Consider the following 10,754-nt stretch of genomic DNA (forward strand, 5'->3'; position numbering starts at 1 on the left):
TTGAATTCGAAGATAAAGAGACTTTTCGTTTTAAATTCTTTTTCGGGATATATAGAGAGGCTGTTGTAAAACTTCATTCACAAATCCCGGTAAACGACCACACTATCAATTTTTGTCTCTTTTAATCACTTTAAAAATATATTATAAAAGATCTTAGCCATGACTGTTGAGTGCAATCGGTTTAAAGCTGACCGTGGAAAGACTTAACAACTGCTAGTATGAGAGTGTAACTTTACGTGCTACCAATATTTCCATGCGAACGGTCAGAGAGTTAGGGGCTGTTTACACGAAGGGAGGAAGATCCTAGAACAAGGAAGATCCAGCGACCTAGGAGCCGAAACAATTTTTCGTTTGCTTTACATGTAGAAATTTCAGTCTGAGGGTGGCCTCGAAGTTTATTTCGCTAAAATCACGCAAGCTCCACATGTTCATCTTTCCAACTCCACTTCCTGCTGTCTGAAACTGCTGATTCCTTTATCTTCCTTTTATTAGTCTTCTTTCCGGGAGGCTGGCGAACCTCAAGCCCATCCCCCTCCGAGTTTTCTCTCAACTAGTGCGGCTCGCAGTGTTTTCGACATTGATGTTCACCTGTTGCTCGCTTTTTTCCACTGAGGTTTTCTCCAGCTTGCGAGCGGAATCTTTCAAACAAAAGGGGCCTGGACTGTTCTCCGCAAGGAGAATCACCAAAATCATTCAGTGAAAACGCTAAACGAAATCGCGTCCCGTTGACACCTGAACGCCGAGCACCGCCATGTTTGTTTTTCTTATCCTAACTACCCTACAGGATCTTCCGAGCGAATGCACTTTACGTGGAGCTGGGAGGATCTTCCTTCAGCTTACGTGGGAAGATCCTAGCGCCCGAGACTTCCCAGTACTAGCTAGAGCCAAGTGCAACCTTTTGCATGTAAACTAAAGGCAGAAAACATATAGCGCCAGGATAATACGCCTCCTAGGATCTTACTGGTTCTAGGATCTTCCTCCCTCCATGTAAACAGCCCCTTAGTCACCTTCCCAAAGGTCGTGGATTCAATTCCCACCCTGGTCCGCAGAGGTTTTCTTTATCCTTGTGCCATTTTACGATCCAATCAATCTAAGAAATGTAACTCATTGACGTAACAGAACTGAAACAATGAACACACATCTACAATTGCGGTCGCTTTTTGGCACCTTTTAGAGTGGTAATATGATAAAAAAAATCAATCTCTTTTTTCTTTGAATTTCAAAACTGTAACAAAACTATAACTAAACACTGTGTGACCAAAGTCTTATGCCTTAATTTCAAAAGGACTCTTGTCCTATTTTAACTGGAATTTTCCTATTTAATGGTCCGCCATTAAATGGCGTCAAAGACTCACTAGTTTAAGAATGCGATGTTTGTACGCGACTGAATTAATATGCAGCGCGGGAGTTTCGGGCTTTCAGATTTTTAAATTCGTGTTCTGCAAACATAACTAGACCCTCCGTGAGGGTACACTGGGTTACCTGTGGTACGTGCACCGTTCCAGACAAAGAAGTTGGGGGGTCATTAAGAAGTCATACCAGACGAGGCCCTTTGGCCCACAGGTCCTCACACGTTCGTACGACGAAACAGATTTGTCCTTGCGTAATTTGTAGTTCTAACAGTGCACGATATTGTTTTGGTATTGTCTATCATTGTAGTGCCATGGTAGAAGTCTTGGGTAAATAGTCTGAGAAGACATGTGGTTACTAGCAAAGTACTGAACCCAGAAAGATTGAACAAAATAAATGGGAAGTGAGAAACACTGGCTTCTGGGCTGACATGTTGATAAACTTCTTTTCACCACAAGTGTAAGCGTGCCCTCTGAGCATCTGACAGCTTTGTAATACCGAAGTTCACTGAAGTTTATTCCCTTTTCGGCGGGGTTAGTGTGTGTTGATGGGAGACCAAAATAATATACCCCTCATAAAACAGAAGCATCGGACCGAAAATACTATTAACGCTAACAAATGCGAACTCAGCAAGGTACAGATTTTGTTAGCTTGCTTTATGCAAAAACAAATATTGATGCAAAAGTAAATAAATATTGATACACAGTTTTTAGAAAGAGCAGAAGGAAGTTTCCAGGACGATCGCTCGAGAATAGCATATTTACGACATGAAAACAACATTTATTTTGAACCGTGAATATAGAATATAAACAGTTACGATCAGCGACAAACATTTTGGGGGAATTTTTGCAACGTTCAATTTTGTTATTGTACGTTTTGGCTGCACAAATAAATCGCAAAATCGAAAGTGACATCGCCGGAATTCAGCGGGCGCCGTGATGAAGTTACCGCGGCATGTTTACTCGCCAAACAGTGAAGCATCTGTGTAAAATGATGGCAAGATACCGGGTTTTTGTAAGTTTCTTTTTCTGTCAAGCGTTATAAAGTTTGACAATGAAATGAGCGAAGTCAAAACAAAGATCACAATCGCCCAAGTCTTGTTTATGCAAAGTCAAAATTTACTCTCCAAGACGCGTACGACGTTATTTATTCTAACCAGGTAATTCCATCATTTTGGAAATAGCAGCTACTTTATTATTCAACTGCGTCACAAATCATCACTGATTTTTGGGCTCATTTTGATGAAAATCAAGCACGCTTACAACAGGCCTGTGAACCCTTCCTGCTTACAGAGCAATACTAAAAAACTCCTCCCATATCACATTTCAACCTTAAGCTTGAAAATTCAATACGCAACATGATATTATAATTCACAAAGGCAAAAATACCACAGAATCCTTTTCCAGCGAAAAATTTATTGAAACAAACAACATATTTGCTCTTAGAGGCGAAAACCTCTTCCTATTTCATTGCGTGCGTGAAGACAAGAAACTCGATCGTGTTAAATTACCATGTACTTCAGGTAAATACAGCTCACTTTGATTTCGGCTCGACGGGCGATAGATTGTTGTCGAAGTCCATTACTCGTCGCTTTTAAGATTCCATCGCCTGTATATCCAATTGACTTGCCATTATTGAGCTTCATAAGGGTATATTTTGTTCAAAGATCCACTAAAACGCCATTCGCGTTACATGACTTTCGACGCCATTGTCGGTTAAGTTAATCATTCTACTGTGTCCACCAGAGAAATCTAAGCATTTCCCACTACCCTCTCGATCCTAAGAAAATACGCGCAGAAGGCTCTATGCACAAAGCCACCGCTTAGCAGGGGAGTGACAGGCAAGACTTTTCCCGACACGGAAAATAAAAAAACCCACGAAATGAAACCGAGATTCCGACTGGGTTTGGCAACCCAGTAATAAACTACGTTTACACGCTGAAATTTTAAGCTACTGAGTGAATAACGTCACTTTTCCCTAGATCCAACCCTGTGAGGTCCAGTCGGTCAGTTTTGAACGAGGGTAATGGCGGACCGTGAAATCGAAAACTTATACTCAAAGTAAACAGCCTTTGGATAAAAATAAAAACCAAAACTTTTGCCAGGCAGGTGTTAAGCAAACACGCTTTCAAAATCTGAAGAAAAAAAGGAAGTGATTTTTTTGTTATCATAGTGTCTCTTTATTAAAGATACCCGTTTTCTTCTAAGCTTGTTGTGAAAATTGCGACCGTTAGACTTTTTCAAGCCCCGTGTTTCGGCTGCCGATTTAGTTATGTATTTAAAGGAAATGAGACACTATCAGCTAAGAAAATGGGTTTCCTGCAGGAAAGGGTTTGGTCCAACGGGAAGTTAGATAACGTTTAGTCTCTTATTCTTGAAACAATATTTTCTTGGCTGGGCTTTTCTACGAAGTATTATTTTTATCCCCACTTTAGTCTGTAATAATCGTATAAAATTCTTTGTATCTTTAACTCTGAAAATTTCCAAGAACCCAACTTACCTTCAGGTTAACTGTTGATCCTTTCCTCCAGTTCCTCTTCAACTGAAGTAAATTAATTTGTGAACTGTGTTTTTCTTAAAATAACAACGGCAATGTTTTTTTAAGTAAGCAATTATTGACATCAGATTACTGCATCGAAAAGTCATCAAGGGCAATGAATTATTCACTGCCAATGCCACCACTCACAGGATTGTTTTTCAATGAAATTATGGCAAATTCTGGTACTCTGAAATCTTGACGAACCTTCGCTTTTTTATGAGTATTTTCCAGTCAAATTCTGTTTTAAATTGGTTCTATGTAAGGCATCAACTTCACGAACAAACCGCGTGGAAAACTAGGCGTTCCCTAAGATCTGGCCTGAGGGGCGGGGCAATGATTTGCTCGAAAACCCGTTAAAACACCAGTCTTACAGAAAACTAGACGTTTTTGCCTCAAATTACGTTGAGTGTCGAAGCTCTTCGAGTAAACCGTTGATTCTTTCCTCTTAAAAGTAGGTTAATTTACAAACTGTTTTTGTTTAAACAACATGCAACGGTAATGGTTCAGTAATTAAGATCTGGACATGAGGATATTGTGCCAGAAAATCTGTGAGGGCAATGAATTATTCACTGCCGTTGCCAGTAGTAGCAAGGATCTTTGCACAATGACATCATGGCATTCACTTTCTCTGAAATCTTGACGAACTCGTTTGACGAACTGGTTCGTTTTGTATGAGCATTTTCTAGTGAAATTATGGCTTAAATTAGTTTTATATATTTCTATCCTAAGCTGTTGTTAACATCCTTATCATAGCACATAAAAATCCGTTACCTTTAGACCTGCGCTGGGGGGATTTTAGGGGGCGGGGAAACTGACTGGCTTGGAAACCCGTTAAAACAACAGCCTTAGAGATTTTCAGGATTTACGTTTAAGAAAAACGTTCGAAGGAAAAGGGATCAGAGAGATCACAAAGAAAAGAAAGAGTTGTGAGACAGGGCTTATACATTTTCGCCCTTATCGGTGAAGACTAGAAGGCAGACATTTTCAGATGTGATTAATAGCGAGCTCCGCGCGCGCCGAAGGCTTTTGATTTTCAATGAAATTATGGCAAATTCTGGAACTCTGAAATCTTGACGAACCCTTGCTTTTTTTATGAGTATTTTCCAGTCAAATCTTGTTATAAATTGGTTCTATGTAGGGCTATATTGAGCTTTCCTCAACTTCAAGAACACACCGCATGGAAAATCCGTTCCCTTTAGATCTGGCCTGATGGGCGGGGCAATTGCAAGGACTTGCTCGAAAACCCGTTAAAACACCAGTTTTTTTTTTTGCAATTTATTTTTATTCCACACACACACACACACACACAGAAAAAAAAAAACAACATACTTACAGCATAGACATATTTACATATTTACAGTAAAACAGTATACATTGCTTCCCATACTGAAAAGGAAATCAAAGCATTAAAGTTTAAGGGCTGTCGGTTGCAAGGCTGTTGTGAAAAGGCGGTGAAGGATTTGTTGGTTTAGGGACTTATCAAAGTAAAAGAAGCAAGAAAAAAGAGCGGTTTTCTATATTAAAGTTTTCAGTAAGTCCCACTTCGTTTGTAAGGTGCCTCCAGCCTTTTGTTCAAATAGATAGGTCGACTTAAGATATCTGAAAAAGCCTTCTACCTTTGGTAGCGTTTTATTGTTTTTACAAATCCAGATATAATGTCTTGCTAAAAGGAGGCAAAAATTCATTTGACAATGATTTTTGGAGGAGTCTGGCATCAAACCTAATGCTATAAGAAGATTGAATTAGTAGTTTTCTGGCCGAATAATCTGAGACGAAATAAAGCGTTGTATTAAGAAGGTCCAAAAAGCCGTCACTCTGGGACAGGACCATCTTTGCAAAAGGAGCAGTTTGGGTCGTCTTGTGAGGCCGATTTTAACTAAGAATTCGTTAGTTGCTATTCGTCTGTGCAAAACCTTGAACTGGAATTCGAAAAGTCTTGTGCTTGTACAGCACTTAAAAGCTAGTTGGTAAGTATCATGCCACTTAATACATTCTTCGTCTTCTATGCCGCATTCCGTTACCCATTTCTGCTGAGCCTGCCTAGGAGGTACAATTTTCCTGGATATAAGTTTTGTGTAAACTAGTTTGCACATTTGCTTTTTGAGCTTTCAGTAGTTTAGTTGAAAAACTTTCATACTCGCTTTTAGGATCATTGGGTTACTTCTTTAATATCCTTTACATTTAAAGGTAGCGGTGATAAGACATAAACAAGTTGCGAGACAACAAGGCTTTTAAGTACTGCTACTTTACACCGCATTAGTGTCAGTCTGTGAAAGTTCCAGCTGCTTAATATATTCCTGACCTTTACAAGTTTTTCGTCGTAATTTAAATCAGTGGTTTCCTCCGGGTGAACTGAAAGCCAGATTCCAGGCCTGGCCAGATTCCTAGAGTTTTCGCTTTGCATTTTGGCCATTTAAAATTGGGCGCATGCGAACGATGTAAACAGCACAAAGAGCCAGCCAATAATGATTGGATAAGCAAAATGACGAGTGGCAAACGATGACAAGCTAAATTCTCAGGCTTTTCATCGTGTTGAAAACAATTTATTTCATTGAAAAACTCCCGTTCCGTGCGTATTTGCTCTATTCTAAACCGGGACGCCACAGTGTATTACCGTCTCATATCATGCGCGTTCTCTTGACCAAGTATGGTAAAATGGCGTAATAGTGCAATAATAAAGTGGAATAAAGTACATCGATCAGTAAAACTCTTCTTTGACCTTGAACTGACAAAGTTTTTTTAATGGCTTCTAATTTTAGCGTGATTCCTATTCGCCGGTTATTGACAGTTGACTTTGAAATGGCTTTTTTTTTAATTCGCTCGCTGAGGGTGTGCTCGTTTTCTTTTAAAACTCATGCGGTTCAAGAAAAATTCATTACCAAACTGGTGAATTCCAAAGTAAATTTTGATGGAAAAACCGATATCGCACTCATCGCTTCGTGATTCATGCGATATCGGTTTTTAGCGTAAAATTTACCGTGGAATTCACTAGTTAGGCAATGAATTTTTCCATAGAAGAAAGCAAAGAAAATGATTTAATTATTAAAGCAGCCACCGGAAACATCAAAACGCGGACAATTCGAAACCTTTTATTTTCACAAACCCTACAGGCAGTACGAATAATAACCAGGGAGCTCCGTTTTTAGGCTTGGCTAAATCTATACATTAGGAAGCTCATCTTCCTTCCTTGGTTTAGGATCCATACCACAGTTGTTCAAAAGGTGGATAGCGCTATCCACTCGATAATTATAAATCACTATCCACTGGATAGGACTGGATAACTCAACTGGTTTTGCTAGTGCTTATTCGCTGGATAGTGATTTATCCGGTGGATAGCGTTATCCACCTTTTAAACAACCGAGGCAAGAATTTTATGTAACGGATACCGGGATGATAACCAGCAGATTTGAACTATCTACTATTCTTAAAAGAAGATTTCAAGCAGGTTATATTTAAATGGCTAAGGGACACAAATTTCATCTTCACATTACATAAGTCTTCAATCTATATTTATTCTATGATTCACAGATTTTCTTCTGTTATTCCACTGTGTCAATATCTGAATTGAAAGAAGGGATTTATTTTAATTTACAAATTCCTCGAGTGCCTTTCCCGGCTCATCGATCCCATGTATCTTTTCTACATGGTCACTAATACAACCGTATAATCGTACTCCCAGGCGATCGCTCATCCAATCAAGAGTTCCACAGCTCGTCAACCATCCATGAAAAAAGAAAGAACTTTGACAACAAAGCTGAACTCGAATAACCATTGGACTTCCATGAAGTAAAATTGTACAATAAACTTGTACAGTTGAAAAAATGGGAATATCCCTTTATTTCAAAAGTTGTTTTTTAGCAGACGCCGCTCTCAAATTTGTTCTGTAAACATCATTTTCGATTTACGTGTTTGTCTCCTAAATAGCATGACAGAAACTGAACAAGATCACGCACTAAAACGCTATATCACCGGGTCTCAGGCTGGTCTATGTTTACTGATAAACAGAAGGTGTTTCAGAGGAAGCCACACACGGAATGATTGAGTATCATAAGATTCACAGACTTTTCTTTAGAACCGTTTTCATCGTTAAACGATGCGTTGAACGACACTTCAATTTTTCTGGCAGTGCTTAAATGATATTTTTAAAAGATTCACCTGGTTTATTTCGTGCGCGTGTGTTACTCGAGTAATAACTGGTGGAAGCGAGGGTCCAAGTGGCTCACAATAAAGAAAGGGGCAACGAAGATAACGAGAACCGATAGACGCACAGAAATAGCCTTAGTTATCAAGAGATTGAACTCGTAATATAACAACCTCGGCGGAGAGTATCCCTAGGAACGAGGTTGCTAAATGAACTTTCTAAGTATTTTTTTTTTCTTTATGGACCAGTCTCAGTGTTCGACTAAAGCAAGCGTATTTTATATTGTGAAAACAAATTACGAGGTACACCCCCAGATAAGGACCAGTTTTTCGCGCCATTACGCTATGCTTTTAATGTTTGCTTCTAGACGTTTCGTCCTTTGCGGCCATAAGTGTAACTAAAGATCCTGCTGAACGTTTTAACGTTTTTAATCAATAAGTTGAAGCGTTTGGCATCTTCAGGGGCACCCAACGAATCTGTTCCTCACATTATCTGTTCCCCAGCGGAATCTTGCTGGCTGGCAAAAATACAGGTGTTTCGATGAGCTGGCTGGGGAATTTTGTTATTGATAGAGGTTTTGCCTGGGAATTACGGACTTTTTCTAGAATTTCAACCCGAGCTGGCTGTAGAAACTCTGAAGACTGAGGACGACTTAAAAAAAAAAAAAGCACCCCTTCCCTCTTCCAGAGAGTAGTCACAAATATACGACGGCTGGTCAGTGTGATTGCGCTTGCGGAAAAAACCTATTTTATCCCGGTTTTGTCGCTTTTGTTCGGTCGTTTTGGATCGAGGGATTTGAAAGCGCGAGGAATTCCTGGCTGGGAAACCAACCTATTTTATCTAGCTGGCTGGGAAATTTCTCGTGTGTCGTGCTGGGAAAAAGGAACAGATAATATTTTCCCAGCAACACTGAAAAACACCTGAAAATGCCTTAATAACATTTATTTTCATTAACAGGGGTATAATAATACATTTTACAACAAATTGGTCGTTGGGTGCCCCTGCATCTTTTGTTGAACGACGACCGCTGCGCATACGTTTTTCGTCCAAAAAAATGTCTTGTCGAGAAGAAGGTCCGTTGAGCCGAAGAGTAGCCGTGGCAATTGTATAAAATGAAATTTGTAGTTTCTCATTCTTAAAGCAAAATTTTACTCGTTGGGCTCCTCCAACCATTGTTTTCGTTGCCTCTCTTTATATCTTAAAATAACCGCGTATGACCCTTTATTATCCGGTATTTTTCATTTCTCATTCAAAACATTTCTTGGTTAGCTTTATTGTGACATTGAAAATTGTCCAAACTTACCTTGCGTGCCGAGGTTATTCAGGGAAAAGCCGTGGATTCTTTCCTCTTTAAAGTGTATTGATTTATGAACTGTTTTGTTTGAAAAAAACGGTAGCAATGGTTTATTAATTAAGCAAGAGACGTCACGATATTGTATCAAAAAGTCGTTGAAGGTAATGAATAATTCATGATCACCTCCGAAATTTCTTGCACAGCCGTGAAATCATGGCAGATTCTGGAACTCTGCCATTTTGACAAACCCTAGCGTTTTTAATGAGTATTTCCCAGTCAAACTATGTCATAAATTTGTTTCAAGTGCAGCTAGCTGTTATTAACATCCACCGATCCGTTACCTCTTCAGTTATTAGGGACTTTAAGCAAATCGCTACGGCTGGCGCTAATACGGCTGGCGGAAGTAAATTTCCCCCAAAATGAGACACTGCGCATGTACGTCGGTTGCATCCAGCCGTAGTGTGAAATCTGACTACGTGAGGCGGGATGTTTTGCCGTAGTGGCTACTACGTCGGGTTTATTTCGCTTCTCTGGCCCTTTTCAACGGACATCTCGGCATTTTAAGAATTCCATTGGATAATATATCCTTTAAAGTCAATTTAAGTCAAGGATTGTGTCAAGGTTGCCTCTCATAAGCTTGTAAATCCGTATCATGAACTTACGATAAGTTTCGGCAAAGGTGTTGGAATGGCGAAGTGAGTCAAGTGAAATATTCGTGTTCAGCACGAGGCTGTTTTTCTTCGGTTAAGTTTGCTTTGGGGATTTAGTGAAGATGTTTTATATCTGCATACTATACGATGCTATTTTGCTTCTTTGAGTGTTGATATATTTCTGTTTTTCACTCGATATTCTTTGAGATATATATTTCATCCATCATTGTGTTGTTATTGTACAAGGTGTAGAATTCGCTTTTGCTTAGAAATAATCTGTACGTCCTAGCAAGGCGAACAACGGCCATCGTCCTTTGAGCGAAGCCATATGGCTGTGAGAAACTAAATAAAAGAGATTTTAAACTCCTTAGCCCATGTTTCCTTGTATTTTGCTTTGCTAAACTTAAAATTTAGAAGATCACCGCGCCGTACTCTCCCCAGACCTTTTCAGTCACGGTAGCCGTAGTAGCAGCAGCCGTAGTGATTGCTTAAACTCCCTATTATCTGCGTCAAGCATAGGTGCTTCTATTTGTAGCGATATTGCCTTACGAAGATGCAGCCATTTACAAATTAAAGTTTTGAATTTGAACTCCATGGTTTTGTTTTAAGCGGCATAAAAATGTAATGTTCGGTGAATAAAACTGACTTTTGCATTCTCTTTTTGCATTTTACGCAGTTTTAAACAAAATCGTTGAGTTCCAACACATACTTTTGTTAATGGCACCTTCGTAACACGACACTCCTAGAAAACAAAGGCTATACCTGTGGTTCGAAAAAAACA

At 39.4% G+C, this 10,754-nt stretch overlaps 1 protein-coding gene across 4 annotated transcripts in view; it reads right to left on the reverse strand.

Moving 5' to 3' along the window:
* LOC138060504 (uncharacterized) overlaps nt 1-9,564 on the reverse strand; it is a 21,563-nt gene extending 11,999 nt beyond the window's left edge. The window contains exons 1-3 of one of the 4 annotated variants that reach the window (XM_068906305.1): nt 9,333-9,391; nt 5,222-5,274; nt 3,850-3,891 (exon numbers count right to left, since the gene is read on the reverse strand). The gene's annotated coding sequence lies outside the window, so the exon portion shown is untranslated. Of the gene's footprint in view, nt 1-3,849; nt 3,924-5,221; nt 5,275-9,332 lie in introns of all 4 variants that reach the window. The other 3 variants (XM_068906304.1, XM_068906303.1, XM_068906306.1) reach the window with 3 other exon arrangements.
* Nucleotides 9,565-10,754: the final 1,190 nt, after the last annotated feature.

Source organism: Montipora capricornis, chromosome 8, assembly GCF_036669925.1.
Source record: "Montipora capricornis isolate CH-2021 chromosome 8, ASM3666992v2, whole genome shotgun sequence".
Taxonomy (NCBI): domain Eukaryota; kingdom Metazoa; phylum Cnidaria; class Anthozoa; order Scleractinia; family Acroporidae; genus Montipora; species Montipora capricornis.